The sequence below is a fragment of the Girardinichthys multiradiatus genome, chromosome 21 (assembly GCF_021462225.1).
Source record: "Girardinichthys multiradiatus isolate DD_20200921_A chromosome 21, DD_fGirMul_XY1, whole genome shotgun sequence".
Classification (NCBI taxonomy): domain Eukaryota; kingdom Metazoa; phylum Chordata; class Actinopteri; order Cyprinodontiformes; family Goodeidae; genus Girardinichthys; species Girardinichthys multiradiatus.
This window is the reverse complement of record NC_061813.1, coordinates 32459009-32479332: the sequence shown is the minus strand read 5'-3', so window position 1 is coordinate 32479332 and position 20324 is coordinate 32459009.

Below are 20324 nucleotides of genomic sequence, written 5' to 3'. Positions count from 1 at the left end.
TAAACACAGAAGATCGGCCATAACGCGCCGTCCACAATTATGCATTTTAACCCTTTTATTAATGGTATTTTAAAGGTATGTGTTTGATTCGGATGATAAGCTATAAGCTTCTTTTGTTAGCTTCAACCGCTAACAGCTGAGAACACGTGCTTGCCTACTAATCATTTACCCAAAAGGGTTGTTAGTTTTCAATCTAGTAAAATAATATTTCCCTAAACATTATTTCACGAAACTTGATAACTAAGTAACACAATAAAGCCCATTTCTCAAAGATTTGGTTCAAATTCAAAATAATATTTCTTTAAATATTATTTTAAGAAATAAAGGCAGCTAAATAAACACCATTGAGAATTGGTCATCCAGAAGGTTGGTTTTATTCAGCAAATCATTATTTAAAATATTATTTTATTAAGATAATATTTTATCTGATCTTGCATTGTGAATGGTTGTCTAAACGTTTGCTAATTATTGCTTAAGTCAGTTCCAAGACTAACTTAACTTCATTTCCAGATTCTTCAAGATAATTCTTGGTTCTCAAACATACATAACATTGCATGGTAATGTTGCATCCCTCTTTCAGTCATGGTTTTCAACCTTCCTTAATCAACTTGGTTATATTGTACATAGCCCATTAGTCTTCCATATTTTCTAAGTCTGCTTGGTAGTTTACTTGGATTGTTTTAGCATAGTAAAGAGTTTGTTGATTGAAATATGTTTGGCTTAAGTTGACTTATTTTTGTTAATAAATTCTTTTATTTGTGTGAATTCATTCCATGTGTGTGCTGAGTTTTGCTGTTCAATAATTTCAGAGCTTGGCTCATCCCTTTCAATTTTGTCCTAACCAAATTATTTAAGGAAGTGTTCCCTCTGATTACCAGCAATTTTAGATATGATTAATATCTCCTTAGTAAATGGATATGTACCACAGGCTTTTAAGGTAGCTGTTAGACCTTTATTTAAGAAACCTTCGCTTGATCAAGATGATTTAATAAATTACAGACCTATATCCAATCTTTCGTTCTGATCTAAAATTCTGGAGAAAATAGTTGCTAATCAAATGTGTGAGCATTTACACAGCAATGATGTGTTTGAAGAGTTTCAGTCAGGTTTCAGAGCCCATCATAGCACTGAAACAGCTCTGCTGAAAGTCACTAATGATATTCTCCTAGCCTCAAATAATGGACTTGTGTCTGTACTTGTCGCGTTAGATCTCAGTGCTGCATTTAATACAGTCGATCACAATATTCTCTTAGAAAGGCTGGAATATGCTGTAGGAATCAGGGGAACAGGCTGGTTTAAATCTTATTTGTCTGACAGATTCCAGTTTGTTCATATAAATGATCAATCATCTTCAAACTCCAGGGTTAATTGTGGAGTACCACAGGGTTCAGAACCTGGGCCAATTCTCTTCACTATATATATGCTTCCAATAGGAAAAATTATCAGGCAGCATGGGATAAATCTTCACTGTTATGCTGATGATACTCAGCTTTACTTATCCTTAAATCCTGATGAGCCCAACCAGTTAGATAGACTACAAGCATGTCTTGAAGACATAAAAACTTGGATGACTTTAAACTTCCTGCTTCTAAATTCAGACAAGACAGAAGTTGACGTTTTTGGACCGGAGTCTTTGAAAAAGAAACTGCTTATTCAATCACTTAACCTGGATGGCATTAAATTGACCTCCGGTAATACAGTAAAAAACCTTGGTGTCATTTTTGACCAGGACATGTAATTTAAATCCCATATTAAACAGGTTTCTAGGATTTTCTTCTTTCACCTCCAAAACATTGCCAAAATTAGAAATATCCTATCCAGGAGTGATGCTGAAAAACTAGTTCATGCATTTGTTACTTCAAGGCTGGAGTACTGCAATTCTTTACTATCAGAATGTCCACAAAATGCAGTTAAAAGCCTTCAGCTGATTCAAAATGCTGCAGCAAGAGTTCTGATGAATATTAAAAAGAGATCATATTTCTCCTATTTTAGCTTCCCTTCATTGGCTCCCTGTTAAATCCAGAATAGAATTGAAAATTCTCCTCCTCACATATAAAGCCCTTAATGATCTAGCTCCATCACACATCAGAGATCTGAGTGTTCCATATGTTCCTAACAGAGCACTTTGTTCTCAGACTGCAGGTTTACTGATGGTTCCTAGAGTCTCTAGAAGTAGAATGGGAGGCAGATCCTTTAGTTATCAGGCTATTCTCCTGTGGAACCAGCTCCCAGTTTTAGTCCGTGAGGCAGACACCCTGTCTACTTTTAAGGCTAGGCTTAAAACTTTCCTTTATGATAAAGCTTATAGTTAGAGTGGCTTAGGTTATCCTGAGCTATCTCTGTAGTTATGCTGCTATAGGCTTACGCTGCTGGAGGACATAATGACCACTTTCACTGTCTCTGCCACATTCTCACACTACTCTCCAATTTTGTATTATTTGCTGTCAGCTTTAAACTTTATGTTCTCTCTCTTTTCTCTTCCTAGAAGCTATACCTGGCCTGACTCTGTGACTACCTGTGACACCTTTCTGGAGAGGGGCATCGTCCAAGCTTCTGCTGGCAACAACTTAATGCTCACCCTCTACCAATGATCCACCTGGCCTTGTCTTTCAGTGTTTAACCCGTTCTCTCTCCTAGCCATAGCTACTGACTGAGCTTCTACTGTGACTAACTCTATGTGCTTTCTTTCAGACTCTAACCTTGGAAACTGGCTCAGAGTTTATCTGTTCTTTCTTTCTAGATGAAACAACTAAAGGAGCTACATCCATTAACATTTACTTTTTCTATAGAAAGTACTCCTGGATCAGTGCTTCTGTGTTCTTTTTGTGTCTCTGCTCTGTTCTCTCAAACCCTCAGTCGGTCGTGTCAGATGGCCGCTCACACTGAGCCTGGTTCTGCTGGAGGTTTCTTCCTGTTAAAAGGGAGTTTTTCCTCTCCACTGTCGCTACAGGCATGCTTAGTATGAGGGATTGCTGCAAAGTCAACACCAGTGACTGTCCACTGTCCCTACATGCCCATCCAGGAGGAGTGACTGCTACAAGTCACTGACTCGATGCAATCTGCTGGGTTTCCTTAGATAGAAAAAACTTTGAATAAATTTGAATAAATAACTGAGTCTGACTGCACTGTTCGATAGTTAGGATTAAATGGAATGTATGTACCTGACTTGCAATCTGTATGATTCAATTGAATTGACTTTGTGAAGTGCCTTGAGACGATGTGTTGTGAATTTGCGCTATATAAATAAAATTGAATTGAATTGAATTGAATGAGTGTGGCCCTTTCCTACACTGCCAAAATGAAATCAGAATATATATGACATGGCTCCCCAAATCTTCGCTGATCATGGGAACTTTACTATGAACCTTAAGCAGCTTGAATTCTTTGCCTCTCCACTTTTCTCCAGACTCTGGGACATTGATTACAAGAAATGCAAAGCTTACTTTCTACCATACATTCTCCTTCCACTCAACTTTCCATTAATATGCTTAGACACAGGACTCTTTGAGCTTTGTCAATGTCTGCTGAACAACTGTCAAGTCACCCATGACACAACCATGGGGATGCCTGCTGACTTGGCAATAATGAGTACATGACATGGCTATACCATGACATTTCTGTATTAAAAAGTCAAACATTGGTCTTATTTAATATTTTAATTTTCTTTAAAACAAATTTTTGAGTTTAATCATTTTTTAGCTATTATCAATCAAAAGAACTGAAAAAGTAGAGTTAAATCATTCTGTTTGTAAAGAATCTATTTAAAATAAGTTTCACTTTTTAACTGGAATAAATGTACTTTTTGGCCTTTTTTTATTTATTAAAATGTACCTGTATGACTTGTTCTAATGCTTCATTTTGAAATTTTATCTAAAATTAAACATGTAGACCAAACATGTACTGTATAAACTTCATTAAATGTAATAGAGACATATTATTGCAAGAAATTACAGTTTTTGATGAGGCTCTCTACAGCACGAGTCAAGAATAACAGTATGACATATTCTGAAATCATCTGTCATCATGTTAAAATAGGTCAAAGAGAGTGTCACAGTGATGACTCTAATTGGTACAAAAGATGATATATCACCACTCCTTACTGAAAGTTACAACCTGGATGGTGGCTTGAAAAAAGGGTCTCTGTGGAGCAAAAATCAAAGCTTTAAGAGCTCAGAGGGTGTTACCTGTCAGACTTTCCACCTCCGCTTCTGCTCTGATTATTTTTGCTGAACTTTCCTTTTTTTTTGTCTTCCTCATGCTTACTTTTTAAAACCAAGAAATTGATGTAGGTAATGGCAAGAGATGTATTAATTCTTCTCGGGATGAAACATGTTCCCGTTGTGAACTAGAATTTATAGCTCTTAAAAAGAATAGAGCTTTGCATGCTCAATTCACGAGGGCTTTTTAAAATCCCTGTTCTTAACAGGTGATGTGTTAGGGGATTAAATCACTGCAGAAGTGGAATCACTCTGGCCATAATCAAGAAATAAAAGGAAAACACTCAAACATGTAAAAAGCGATAAGCTAGGAAATAGCTGGTAGCAGACAAAGAAGGGATTATCTGGAAATAGAAATTAAGAAAAATCCTTTTCAGGCTCCTGTATAATTCAATATTGTATGATTATGAAGTATCTTTATTAACAATGTGGGCTTTATTACACTAATAAGCTGCTCATTAGGTGGTTGTACTAAAGCAATATATAAATAATTATTTTGTATCCAGTTTGTCAATGTCAATGTGAAATTTATATATATAGCACATTTAAAAACACTTAATGTTGACCAAAGTGCTTCACATAAGGGTAAATACAAATGCAAAAAAAAATAAAATAAATAACTACAGAAGACAGACATAAAGCCAAAAAGAAATGACATATAGAATAAAAATAGAATAAAAAAGCTAAAATATGGAATCATCACAACCTGTCTGCTCTGATGGACTCAAACTCGAGTTAAAAGCCAATGTTAAGAAGTGGATTTTCAGGAGGAACTGTGCAGACTCAGCATTACGAATCTCCAGGGTCAGTTTATTCCAGAGACTCGGAGCTGCCACAGCAAAAGCCCTATCCCCTCTGAACCTTAATTTGACCTTTAGCTGCACTAAGACCATCTGGCTAGAAGATCTCTGTGCTCTTTTTGGATTATAAAACAGTTAAATATTTGGGTGCCAAGCCATTTAAAATTTTAAAAGTCTTCGTCTTCATCGTCTTCCGCTTCGCAGTGGCAGTAGACTCAGTAGAGAGTCTTCGCTCTCCCCAGACACCTCTTCCAGTTCCTCCGGTGGGAGTAGCTGGAGGGAGCCCTAGGCCGTTCCTAGGCCAGCCGAGAGACGTAGTCCCTCAAGTGTGTACTGGGCCGTCCCCTGGGCCTCCTCCCGGTGGGACGTGCCTGGAACACCTCCCATAGGGAGGCGTCCAGGAGGCATCCGGTATAGATGCCCGAGTCACCTCAACGGACTCCTCTTGATGTGGAGGAACAGCGGCTCTACTCCAAGCTCCACACCCTATCTCTAAGGGCCTGCCCGGCCACCCTACGGAGGAAGCTCATCTCAGCTGCTTTTATCCGGGATGTGGTTCTTTCGGTCATGACCCAAACTTCATGGCCATTGTTGGGGGTAGGAACGTAGACTGACTGGTAAATCAAGAGCTTCGCTTTTGGGGTCAGCTCTCTCTTCACTGCAACGGACCAGCACGGCGTCCCCATTTCTGCGGCAGCCGCACCGATCTGTCGGTCGATCTCCTGCTCCATTCTCCCCTCAGTCGTGAACAAGACCCCAAGATACGTGAACTCCGGTTTTACTCACTCAAATTTTAAAAGTGAGTAAAATAATCTAAAAATCAATTTGAAAATCCACAGCCAGCCAGTCTAAATCCGCTAAAACTAGGGTAATGCGTTCTGGTACCTGTTAGCAGGCGTGCAGGAGCATTGTGGACTACTTGCAGGCGATGACTTTTCAAGTCCAGAGTGTAAGGAGTTGCAGTAGTCAAATCTAGCTGTAATGAAGGCATGGACAAGAGTTTTAAGGTCTTTAGAAGGAATATAAGGTTTGGCTTTGGCAATTTAACGTAATTGATAAAAACAGCTCTTGACAACTGAGGACACTTGCTTCTCTAACTTAAAAGAATTATTTAAAAACACTCAACTCACAAAGACAGTTAAACTAGGCCTGCAGTGCGTCAGAGACATCCATATTAAAAGGGTAATATATGGACATCATCAGCATAGCAATGGAAAGGCATATTCTGCTTTCTAAAGATGGAACCCACAGGCAGAAGATATAATAGAAACAGAATAGGGCCCATAATAGACCCTTGAGGTACTCCACAAGAAATAGGTTCTGAATTTCAGAGGTTCTGAGGTCCACCTATCAGTTTGTACTGTCTGTGTGGCCTGTTGTCTGTCCTAATAGCATTATATTTTCAACACCCTTTAGACAAAATTATGGTGCATTGTTGGGTGTCTTTTTTTAGTGATAGAAATGACTTGATGACATTTAAGGAGTTTGTGTAGCACCATTCATCCACAAGGTAATCCCAAGTGCTTTAACAGGAAATCAAAGATTTTAAAAACACTTCTCGAGGGCACGGCGCTAGTGGTGTGTGGGTTAAGCGTGCGACCATGTGCAGAGGCTATAATCGTCAATACTCTGTACCGGGTTCGAATCCCGGACCCAATGACCGTTGCCGAATGTCTCCCCCTCTCTTTGCCTCTTTCCTGTCTACCTACTTAAAAATAAAGGCCTCTAGTGCTGCAAAAAAATATATATATAAAAAAAAACAATTCTAGATAGCTCAATATGTCAAAAGTATTGCATGAAATGTACATGCTTCAATCAATCATCAGTGATCAGTCAAGGAGTTCATTGGTGACATTTGTGAATCAAAAGCTGCATTAATCAATAATGTATTCCTGCTTTAAAGGAGTCAACTGTTTCTGAACATCTCAGGTTTAAAGGGAGTTTATTCCAGACTTGGGGGGCATAGAAGCCAAAGGTGCATTTACACAAGCCCTGTGAATCAGGCTCTAGCTCGCTTGCTTTGAAAGTCTTGCGTGTTTGGGGAGCTGTGAAAGTGAAAGCTCACTGTGACTTGCCTAAAAACATAGGTCCGGGTCCACTTCAAGTGGACCAAATGCAGGAAATATCCAAAACATTCCTTCGGATTACTCAGAGGTTAACCAGCTGTGTTGTTTAGCAATGCAGAGTTGATAACAAAACCATATCTGGGTCAAATGGAGTCTTCTTTAGTGATAAACAGCGTTGTACATTTCAACATTGATAAGACCCCCTCCAATATGTGGATGGTCTCTACATGCCCGAGCGTGAGTTAGTGAGTTCCCCAACTGTTTTATACATGCACAAAACATCTGTGGTTTATCAATAGGTTGGCAGTACCAGCAATTCCATGACATGAGGTCTGCCTGGGGATCAGCATGTGCTTAGATACATTGAAGTAGAACTGGCCACACTGCCAAGGCTACAAGCCGGCAAATCCCACAGCTTATTGGTAGAGCACGAACTACGTTATCACAATACTCAGATTTTAGATTTATGCATTTGACAGTGCATAGTAATTCACAAATACACAGTATTTGTTTATATGCCAGATTATAGCCTAAGGCTAGTTTCCATCTGCTTGTGCCTTAGCAGGTTGATGTGAACATACATGCATAAGACATCTGACAAAGTCCCCCTGAAAATACATACCCAAAATTATGTAAAACAATAAAACACAAGACATGACAAAAATAGGTGAAGCCGAGAACGCAAGTAAAAATGACCATATTAAGGACTGACTAATATATATCCATACCTATTCTAGACATGACAGACAACACTTCATGACAAGGAATCAGCAGGGTACAATGGAAACTAAGGAACATATATACAAACAGGAATGCAGGGTGAACCAATTAACAACGAGACCACACAATCAGGGAAACTAGGATCAGGTGTGGGACAGGCTGCAGGGAGACACGGAAATGCACCCTTGACGAACTAATGCCAACAGTGCTATTGCACATAAAAAACATGATTGGGATTCAAACGTCTAGCTATGTCCATCACCATATCTCATGACAACCTCGGGATAAGCTTTTCATCCCAATAAAACGGAATACATTTTGCAAAAAGGAATCATTATACACTGCACTCTTATCCTGAAATAAATCTAGTAGCTGAGAAGAAGAGCCTCCAAATGAAGCCCTGGCTTGGCTGTGTTGGTTGGTGGATGACATAAGGAAGTTGTATAGCATGTAGCTGCACCATGAAGCAGTCACTGCAGGGTCTGAGGAGCTTTAGAATTTCATGGTCTTACATTGTAGGTTCACTGAGGGAATGTGCTTTTGATGTACAGAGCAACATAAGAGTGCAGTAGCACTCAATTGGATGTTAAAAATGGGAGGTAAAAATCCATTTGGCAAGCACAAAGAATGTAACAGTTTCATGATTGCGTTCACATTAAAGGAGGTTTTCCATGTTTGCCAGGTAAGGCAACTTTCTAATGGGTCATGTGGGTCATTGGGACCATAACGGTCTCTTCCGATATAAAGGGGGTAAGCCAGTTGACTCCTTTTGAGGTCCATTGCACACATTTAGGTTTTATTTGGTGTTTGGTTTCATTCTATGTATCCACAGTCAGTAAAAATAACATGTGAATGAAGATTATATTTGAAAAAGACTTGTATAAAGAACAACAACACTGAACGCATTCACAAAGAGAGATTTTTTCAGTTTTTAATTTAAACCAAGGCAGAAAGTGTAGATCAGTGCTTCTACATTTTAATGTTGAGAAGTTTCCTTAGACTGTTGTGGCTGATATTCATATTTTGTCAGGATGTGACATTTGGACATTGTGTTTTGTTTTGTTTACTGATTATCGAGGGCACGCCAGAGCCTGACACGCCAGAGCCTGACACGCCAGAGCCTGACACACACCCTGACACGCCAGAGCCTGACACACCAGAGCTTGACATGCCAGAGCTTGACACGCCAGAGCCTGACACGACACACCCAGACACACCAGAGCCTGACACGACACACCCTGACACACCAGAGCGTGACACGACACACCCAGACACGCCAGAGCCTGACACGACACACCCAGACACGCCAGAGCCTGACACGACACACCCAGACTCGCCAGAGCCTGACACGACACACCCAGACACGCCAGAGCCTGACACGACACACCCAGACATGCCAGAGCCTGACATGACACACCCAGACACGCCAGAGCCTGACACGACACACCCAGACACGCCAGAGCCTGACACGACACACCCTGACACGCCAGAGCCTGACACACACCGTGAAACGCCAGAGCCTGACACACACCCTGACACACCAGAGCCTGACACGCCAGAGCCTGACATGCCAGAGCTTGACACGCCAGAGCCTGACACGACACACCCAGACACACCAGAGCCTGACACGACACACCCTGACACACCAGAGCCTGACACGACACACCCAGACACGCCAGAGCCTGACACGACACACCCAGACACGCCAGAGCCTGACACGACACACCCAGACACGCCAGAGCCTGACACGACACACCCAGACACGCCAGAGTCTGACATGACACACCCAGACACGCCAGAGCCTGACACGACACACCCAGACACGCCAGAGCCTGACACACAGCCTGTCTCCAGGTCTGACATGACACACCCAGACACGCCAGAGCCTGACACAGTTCCTGGAAGGTCATCCACCCTGCTTGGCCGACCTCCAGATCTCCTGCCTGGGTCCAAGCCTCTGCGGGCCCCGCCTGGGTCCAGGTCTCCGCTATGGTTCAGGCCACATCACAGACCACAGAGGACCTCGCTTCGAGGGTTTGCCTGGTCTCGCCGCCGGCCTCCGAGGACCTCGCTTTGAGGCTTCGCCTGGCCTCGCCGCCGGGCTCCTAGGACCTCGCTTCGAGGGTTCGCCTGGCCTCGCCGCCGGCCTCCTAGGACCTCGCTTCGTGGGTTCGCCTGGCATGATAGAAAGTGCAGAGAAGTAGCTTGGCAGGCTGAAGTGAACTCTACATACATAGATGCTATAGATGAAGATAAATTAACTGATCAAGTAGCTGCAAGATTTGAATCAAGCATCTGTAAATGGTGTACGATGAACAAAAACATAGACAGGATCAACTATATTCACTACAATGTTCAAAAACTAGGAAATTGGACACAAAGCGGGTTTGAAACTGTCCATGACTGATTGGCTTCAACTTCCCTGATGACATTCCAGAATAGAATTGCTTTGGACATGTTGTTAGCTGAAAAAGGAGGAGTTTGTGCCATTTTTGGAGAAGAATTTTGCACATTTATACCTAACAACACTGCGGCTGACGGTTGCCTCACTAAAGCCATAGAAGGTTTGAGATCTCTAAATGGCAAAATGAAGGAGCATTCTGGAGTAGACACCTCGATGTGGGATTCCTGGCTGGATGTGTTTGGGAAGTATAAAATTTTAGTATCATCAGTAATAATTTCCTCTGCAGTGTTTGCTGCAATTTTGACATTGTGTGGATGTTGTTGTATTCCCTGCCTTTGTTCTCTGTTTAACCGTCTTATCACCACAGCTATTTCTCCTATGGAAAACAGAGTTACACAACTCTATCTGTTATTTAAACATCAGGATGATGAAGATGACGATGATGGGACTGACCACTTTTCTGACCTGTACGCAGATCCATTTCTATATGATTCTGTGATTTAAATGTCAGGAAGTACCTCTGAGCATAATTGTCTTTGTACTCATGAAGATAATCTTACAGTCAAAAATCTGAGAGAAGTGGCTGTTTAAGTGATATGAGAATATGAGCAAATACGACAAACAGGGGGAAATGTTGGAATAATTGAATAAAGATTTGTCTTATTTTGTTCCTATTCTTTATTTTAACCATTTGATTTTATAACCATGTATGATGTTGTGTGAGGATGTGTGAGTTGTCTGCAGGCAAAGATCATAAATGGAGCTGAGCTTGCTAGGAGGAAGCAGTCCAGTTGAGGAGGTCATAAAGATGAAGGCTGATTGCACTGAACAAAAGGCACAACTGATCCTGGGAAGATGGAGGAGATTGTGGAAATGTGTTGTTAAAGGACAAAGGAGTTTATGACCTGTTTACGATGAAGCTGTTGTTTTCCCATCCTTTAGAGATTAATGTTATTGTAACTAGGGACCTCCAAGGACAATAAAAGAGGATTGTGGTTGGGTGGGTTCAGAGCGGTTGGGAGACTTGTAACTGAACACATCTCTGACCGTTCTCCTCGTGCGAGTAAAATAACTAATACTTTGTCTCTCTCTCTTCTTTTTGTGTTATTATACATATTGTAGGTTGTTTAAACCTGACAGCTATGGCTTTTGAGCCGGGTCGGAACCGCTCCTCCCCAGCTCACGCCTCCTCCAAGCGACGGTGCTCTCGCCGCAAGCATTCCTCCGCAGCAGCAGCGCCTGAGCTCGTCACGCCCACAGCAGCTTCGCCTCAGCTCACACTCGCTGAGCCTCCAGCAGAGCCATCCTCATCTCCGCCAGCCACAGCAAGGTTTCCGGCTGGGTTTCCCTCCTGCCCGGGACAACGTCATCGCCGGAGGGCAGCGCCACTGGGAAGTTTCGGGTGGACGCCTCCTATGCTTCCACGGAGGGTCCAACCGCCACGGCTTCCTCACAGCTGTTTTCTCCGGTGTGGGTCCAGTCCGGACCGGAGACGCCACAGTCGGAGCTCAGGAGGCAGCAATGGGTTTCGCTGAGTACCTGAGGTTCTTCCCCGAGGATTTGGACTTTGTTCACCTCATTTTGGAGGCGGAGTTCCTCGAGAGGGGGTGGCTCGACGCTCCACTGCCACTCTTCGCCGGAGGACTGTTTGCTCCTCTCCTTGAGGCTGCCGCCGGCGCTTCAGGGCCACAGCAGGCCGCTTCAGGGCCACAGCAGGCCGCTTCAGGGCCACAGCAGGCCGCTTCAGGGCCTGCTTCCAAGCTCTTGTCTGCGCTTCGGTCCACTCCAAAACCTCACCATGACATATTTCAACCTAACTCTTCAAACTGGAATCAATATGATGCCTGTGTACTGCTGGTAAGATACTCATTGCTCATAAATACTGCAATAAACCCCACTTTAAAAGAAAAAACTCAAGTCAATTGCTTGAATCATTGGACTTTCCATTACCCTTTCTCAGTTAATGGTGGCATGCCAAAGGGGAGGGATAAATTCATGAGCTTACATTCTTGGACATATTCTCATAGAGCTTCAATCTGTTTAGTCTAACATGAAATGTAACACAGTTTATTAATTTCTACTATTAATATAAATTGATTTGAGCAGTTTATGAATCTCAAAGTGCTGTTAGTCCATATAAATTAATTAATATTCTGTATAAGATTCGCGTAAATTACATGAACTTCAAGAGATTTATATTTAGTTTTGCTGTCGTGTCTTTGCCCGTCATGTTTAATAGACTGACTGTACCAGACAGCTTCTAAAAGAAAGATATAAATTGGATCTTTCCATCTCTAAGTGTCTCTACAAATGTGAGGAGACTGTAATAGAAAAAATCTGACTCCTGTCTCAGGAGCTTTTGATGGTTCAGTAGTTGTTTCTTCTGAGCTGGACATTTTTTTAAAGATATCAATGGAAGAAGGAATGTGAACATTTCTACTTTTATCAGTAATTTTTTTTATCACACATTTAAAATATCTTTGTTTTCTTACTTTAGTTTGTTTCTGTGGGTCATTCATCTACATTAAAGCTGGTTTTGTAGGTCATCCTCCCTGGCTTTCTTTTGTTGATTTGCACATTTGGTAAATTGTTTTCAGAAAATATATTTCTATGGCTGTTGTTAAGTCTGACTAAAATAGTATAATTAGACTCCAATTTAGAACAACCATTATTTTACTAACTTTTGCAAGTGTAGTTATAACTGTTATCTAATCATCAGGGGTATAAATTATTATGCAAGAAACATTGTAAGCTATTGTTAAAAACAGGGATTTGGTGCACAACTTTTGCATCTGATTTTTTTTGTAAAAAGCATTGCAGTTATTTCTTTAGTTGTGGAAATAGAGGGCATCAAGTGCATCCTTCTGGGGACATTTTTTACCACCAGGAATGCATGACTCAAAAAGTTTTATCAGTCTGTAATGCAGACTGGTGCCACACTGTTTTCTGTGCCTGAAACTTGACATACTGGCATTTTCTCTTTAGGCAACAGACAAAAAAAAGTAGCAAGGAATAAAGACTTTCCATGTCGAGGTCCAAATTACTACACTTTCCTTTAATGCACAAGACATTTTGTGGCACTCACTGTGAACACAGGAAGTAAAGGGGGTTATTTGGTGTAACTGAAAACCAGGAGTGGCGTGACCAAATAATGTTGCCCAAAGTTGGAATAAAAGAATCCAACTCTCTTCCCTCTACCGATACACACAAGGCTTTCTGAGAAATACACATTTCTGTCACTTCTGAAACATTTCACGTTTATTTCAATGAGTTTTATAGAAATTTGTGATGCATTTCTTAAAGCAGCACACAGCGTGGTTATGTAACAGACACTGAATGGTGAATGACGTGGGAACATTATAAATGAGGAGCCTTTGTGTCAGCATCTGAAGATCTTTGGACTTCAAGGTAAAGAGTGTAGTTTGAAAGATGTTTTCTAACTGCTTGCTATTGTGTATTTAGGCATTCTATCTTTTGTGACTCCTGCAGTGAGTGCATTTGAGGCCAATCTTATTTCTAAAATGGGAGATAGGAAAAAAGGAACTTTTTGAAAGATTTTTTGTTACTCCAATGCAAATTTCAACGTTTTAGAACATTGTAGTTTATAACCAAAAACATTATCACAATTTATAGTAGTTTATGTATCTAATCAACACAGGAGTGCCTGCTTTATAAATATCAATGCGATCGATTGTTAATGCTTAGTTATAGTGTATTCACACCTGCAGTGTGTCTTAGTGATATATTGAATTAAATTACTGTACAGTTAATAGGTAAATCAGTCTCTTGAATTTGAGTAGTGATAAAAAAAAAATGAAATCTGTTAGACAACTTCTCCTAGCCCATTCATGCTATTGCAGAACTGGATAGCTCCTTCAATGACTGCTGCATCCTAAGTGCACAAGTGATGCTTATTGCAGATCCTTCCTGTCTGAAATCCTTCCAGAATTTCTTACTCGTACTCGTACTTGTACTCGTACCCGTCATCTTCCGCTTATCCGGGACCAGGTCGCGGGGGCAGCAGACTCAGCAGAGACACCCAGACGTCTCTCTCTCCAGACACCTCCTCCAGCTCCTCCAGGGGGAGCCCAAGGCGTTCCCAGGCCATCCGAGAGACATAGTCCTCTCCAGCGTGTCCTGGGCCGTCCCCTGGGCCTCCTCCCGGTGGGACGTGCCTGGAACTCCTCCCGAGGAAGGCGTCCAGGAGGCATCCGGTATAGATGCCCGAGCCACCTCAACTGGCTCCTCTCGATGTGGAGGAGCAGCGGCTCTACTCCGAGGCCCTCCCGGATGGCCGAGCTCCTCACCCTATCTCTAAGGGAGTGCCCGGCCACCCTACGGAGGAAGCTCATTTCAGCCGCTTGTATCCGGGATCTCGTTCTTTCGGTCATGACCCAAAGTTCATGGCCATAGGTGAGGGTAGGAACGTAGACCGACCGGTAAATTGAGAGCTTTGCTTTTCGGCTCAGCTCTCTCTTCACCACAACGAACCGGCACAGTGCCCCCATTACTGTGGCAGCCGCACCGATCCATCTGTCGATCTCCCGCTCCATTCTTCCCTCACTCGTGAACAAGACCCCGAGATACTTAAACTCCTCCACTTGAGGCAGGAACTCCCCTCCAACCTGAAGAGGACAAGCCACCCTTTTCCGGTCGAGTACCATGGCCTCGGACTTGGAGGAGCTGATCCTCATCCCAGCCGCTTCACACTCGGCTTCGAACCGCCACAGCGCATGCTGTAGGTCTTGGCTAGAGGGGGCCAGCAGGACCACGTAATCTGCAAAAAGAAGAGACAAAATCCACTGGTCCCCAAACCAGACCCTCTCCGGCCCAGCGTCTAGAAATCCTGTCCATAAAAGTTATGAACAGGACCGGTGACAAAGGGCAGCCCTGCCGGAGTCCAACATGCACCGGGAACAGGTTCGACTTAGTGCCAGCAATGCGGACCAAACGTCTGCTCCGCTCGTACAGGGACCGGATGGCCCCTAATAAAGGGCCCCCGATTCCATACTCCTGGAGCACCCCCCATAGGGCATCACGAGGGACACAGTCGAATGCCTTCTCCAGGTCCACAAAACACATGTGAACTGGTTGGGCAAACTCCCATGGACCCTCGAGCACCCTGTAGAGGGTATAGAGCTGGTCCAGTGTTCCACGGCCAGGACGAAAACCACACTGCTCCTCCTGAAGCCAAGGTTCGACTATTGGCCGGACTCTCCTCTCCAATACCCTGGCGTAGGCCTTACCAGGGAGGCTGAGGAGTGTGATCCCCCTGTAGTTGGAACACACCCTCCGGTGACCACCACCCCAGTCTGCCAGTCCAGAGGCACTGTCCCCGACCGCCACGCAATGTTGAAGAGGCGTGTCAACCATGACAGCCCTACAACATCCAGAGACTTGAGGTACTCAAGGCGGATCTCATCCACCCCCGAAGCCTTGCCATCGCGGGGCTTTTTAACCACTTCGGTGACTTCAGCCTGGGTGATGAAAGAGTCCAACCCTGAGTCCCCAGCCTCTGTTTCCAACACGGAATGCGTGATGGCAGGATTGAGGAGGTCCTCGAAGTACTCCTTCCACCGCCCGATAATGTCCTCAGTCGAGGTCAGCAGTCTCCCACCCCCACTATAAACAGTGTTGGCAAAGCACTGCTTCCCCCTCCTGAGGCGCCGGACGGTTTGCCAACCGGTAGTCCTTCTCCATGGCCTCACCGAACTCCTCCCAGGCCCGAGTTTTTGCCTCTGCAACTGCCCGGGCCGCAGCACGCTTGGCCTCACGGTACCCGTCAGCCGCCTCAGGAGTCCCACAAGCCAACCACAGCCAATAGGACACCTTCTTCAGCTTGACAGCATCCCTTACTGCCGGTGTCCACCACCGGGTTCTGGGATTGCCGCCGCGACAGGCACCGCAGACCTTACGGCCGAAGCTACGGGCAGCAGCATCGACAATAGATGCGGAGAACATGGTCCACTCGGACTCTATGTCTCCAACATCCCCCGGGATCTGGTCGAAGTTCTCCCGGAGGTGGGAGTTGAATACATCCCTGGCCGAGGGGTCCGCCAGGTGTTCCCAGCAGACCCTCACTATGCACTTGGGCCTGCCAAGTCTGTCCGGCTTTCTCCTCCTCCAGCAGATCCAACTCACCACCAGGTGGTGATCAGTGGACAGCTCAGCTCCTCTCTTCACCCGAGTGTCCAAAACATGCGGCCGAAGGTCTGATGATACAACAACAAAGTCGATCATCGCCCTCCTGCCTAGGGTGTCCTGGTGCCAAGTGCACTGATGGACACCCTTATGTTTGAACATGGTGTTCGTTATGGACAATCCGTGACTAGCACAGAAGTCCAATAACAAAACACCACTCGGATTCAGATCGGGGAGGCCATTCCTCCCGATCACGCCTCTCCTGGTGTCACTGTCGTTCCCCATGTGGGCGTTGAAGTCCCCCAGCAGAATAATGGAGTCCCCGGGAGGGGCACTATCCAGCACCCCCGACAGGGACGCCAAGAAGGCCGGGTACTCTGCACCACCAGTCAGCCCGTAGGCTGAAATGATAGTCAGAGACCTCTCCCCAACCCGAAGGCGCAGGGATACGACCCTGTCCTCCACTGGGGTAAACCCCAACATGAGACGGCTGAGCTGGGGGGCAACAAGCAAACCCACACTAGCCCGCCGCCTCTCCCCGTGGGCCACTCCAGAGTAGAAGAGAGTCCAACCCCTCTCAAGGAGATGGGTTCCAGAGCCCACGCTATGCGTGGAGGCGAGCCCGACTATTTATAGTCGATATCTCTCGACCTCCCGCACAAGCTCAGGCTCCTTCCCCCCCAGCGAGGTGACATTCCACATCCCTAGAGCCAGCCTAAGCATCCGGGGATCGGGCCGCTGAGGTCTCCACCTTCGTCCGCCACCCAATCCTCTTTGCACCGGTCCCTCACGGTTCCCCCTGCAGGTGGTGGGCCCACTGGGGGATGGCCTCGCGTTTCTCGTTCGGGCTTGGCCCGGCCGGGTCCCGTGAGGAGCAACCCAGCCACCAGGCGCTCTCCGACGAGTCCCGACCCCAGGCCTGGCTCCAGGATGGGACCCCGGCTCCGCCGTACCGGGCGACGTCACGTGCCTTGATATTTTGGTCCTCATGAGGGATTCTTGAACCACTCTTTGTCTGACCCATCACCTGTAGCCTTTTTGCCTTGGGAGACCCTACCAGGGGCATTTAGGCCCCAGACAACATAGCCTCTAGGATCATTTGAGCACTCAAACCCCTCCACCACGTTAAGGTGTCGTTACTGTACAGTCTTTTATTTTTTTTAATTTACCTTTATGTATATCTGCATGCTACCATTTGCCTGTCACTTTGCTGCTGGTACACCTGAATTTCCCCACTGTGGGGCAATAAAGGGTATTTCATTTTTTTTTTTTTTAAGATATTTTTTCGGCACTAGTGGCCTTTATTTTTGACAGTAGGCAGACAGGAAAGGGGGTAGAGAGACGGGGAGACATTCTGTAAACGTTGCCGGGTCCGGGACTCGAACCTGGGACACCTGCCTCGAGGACTGTAGCCTCCGTACATGGTTGCGCGCTTAACTCCTTCACCGCGCCCCAATAAAGGGTATTTCTTTTCTATTCTATTCTATTCTATTCTATTCTATTCTATTCTATTCTATTCTAGTGAATGAATGCAGTCATATTCAATAAATTAGAATCTGGGTTCAGAAGAGGCTCATTTGTCAGATTTAAAGCACCCTTGAAAATAACAACCATTAAGGAAGTATTTAACATATTCGTCAATAAGCCCATGTTTATTAAAAATGTTTTTTTATTGTTGTGATGTAATTTTCTAATCTTAAATGTTGTGTCTAAGTAGCTGCAGGCAGAAAATCATCACAATTTACTGGAATAAAGGCTTGAAAACATCAGTCTGTATAGAATTATTCTGTATTGTGTGTTTCACTACGTCAATTGAGTTACTAAACTAAATGAACTTTCCAATAATAGCTATATATTCCTTTTTTTTGTTTAACCACAAATAAATCAGGCATGGTAAGAGTTGCAACAGTGTTTCCACTTGAAAAACATTGCCTTTACACAGGTATCAAAAGTGTGCATGTAGACTTATAACTGTGAAGCTATACTTTACTTTTAGTTTATATAATTTCAGGGGGAAATTCTTCTAAAACCCTTAGGGCTTAACAGGCTAATTTATTGAATAGGACTGTGGAAGCATTGGTGGAAGAAGAGTTTACCAAAATTTCTTCATAGCAGGTAATTTCTACCTTAAATACATTTGTCATCGGTGATCAATTTCTCTATTTAACGTCATTTCAAATGTCCTACTGGAATCACTGCATCACCAAACTTTGTTTAGTTGTGCCTAAAACGTGCTACACATTTTTGCAGCAATCCATCTTCTTCTCATCTCTGGGGTGGGTAAAATTTGTTTTCTTGAATAAAACATTGTTAGAAATGGTCATATGTCAATGTTCTGTCTTATGATACAATTAAGATGGTTGATATTTGTTTTCTTTCTTAACAGTAACTACTCATTATTCGTAGACTCATCTATCAACAATACATGTTGTAGATAGAAAATTATGTAAACAAATGCACTAATATACTTAAAAGCTGCATGCTTATCTGATTATCATGTTTTCAGATCCTCCCTTTTGTAAAGTTGTTTTCTTTGTCTCTGACTCATTGCTCTTCTCTCTCTCTTCACAACAAATATTTTAAGTTAACCAGAAGGAGGCGAGCAGATGGCTGAGACATTATGCACTCTTCCTTTTAGTCACAGTTAAACAAATCCTCCATGGGATCTAAACTTGTATATTACTTGTAAATTAGCATTTTGTCAAACTCGCACAACTTATTTCCACTGATAAGTGATATACAAGGAGTTAAGGTTTTTTAAGTTATAGTTTATTCTGGTGTTTATGAGCACCCTTTTCTAATGCCGCCATGGGCAATTTCATTGCAATTGCATTGCATGGACAACCACTGATTCTATGACATAAAGTAACAAAAGACAACTCAGTTACAGGGCCCTTCACATTTGATGGTGAACCTGCTAAAGATGTTTAAAAAGCCCTAAAATAAATTCATGTTTTTTATTGCAGCAGCATAATCTCTAGGATGTCATGCCAAGCTTGTGTTTGTGTTTTGGTTCATTTAAATCTGGTCTGGTCTTTGTTTTCCGTGTCTCCCTGCAGCCTGTCCCACACCTGATCCTAGTTTCCCTGATTGTGTGGTCTCGTTGTTAATTGGTTCACCCTGCATTCCTGTTTGTATATATGTTCCTTAGTTTCCATTGTACCCTGCTGATTCCTTGTCATGAAGTGTTGTCTGTCATGTCTAGTGTTGTACCCTGGTCATGTATCCTACCGTGATGTCTGGTTCCCTGAGTTCTGGCCTGGTTCGGGTTAGACATACTCCTGGTCTTCCTGCCATAGTTTTGTGAGTGAGATTTAAATCTCAACTTACCTTTATTCGTCTGGCTCCTGGCATCTCCTTGCACATTGGTCCCACCGCAAAACCCTCATTATGATAAAAGGAACCAGCATCTTGTACCAAGCTAGGACATATGAAAGGGAGTTAAGACATGGAGAGGAAATGGCAAGACAGTTCGTGCACCTTCTTACTTCTCCCAGGGCACCATGGAAGCAGCAAATGGCCTGATAGACTGGCTGGAGGAATGGGGGAGTCTTTTCCCCTGGAATCCCGTGACCCACGAGATCATCGAAGTGGAGCGTCAAAATCCCCTGGCAGAGATCGCTGCTCCCTTGCAGCGGCTTCTTGCTCCCTCCTCCGCTCACCTCTCCACTGAGGGTCGGTGCGACACTTCAGCTCCTGCTTCCGCTGGAGATCAGCCAGACGCCTCAGTTTCCCCACCAGCTCCTGCCTCTACCGAGAATTCTGCCGGCACTTCAGCTCCTGCTTCCACTGAGGGCCGGTCGGACGTTCCTGTTCTTGTCCTGGAGGACCTCAAGGACGAGCTGCCTCCACTTCTGGTTCCTGTCCGTGAGGGGTTTGAGAATGAAGCGCCTTCCCTCCCTGATCCTGTTCCTGTCCCGCAGGGGTTCGAGGACGAACCACCTCCACTTCTGGTTCCTGTTCCGGAGGGGATCGA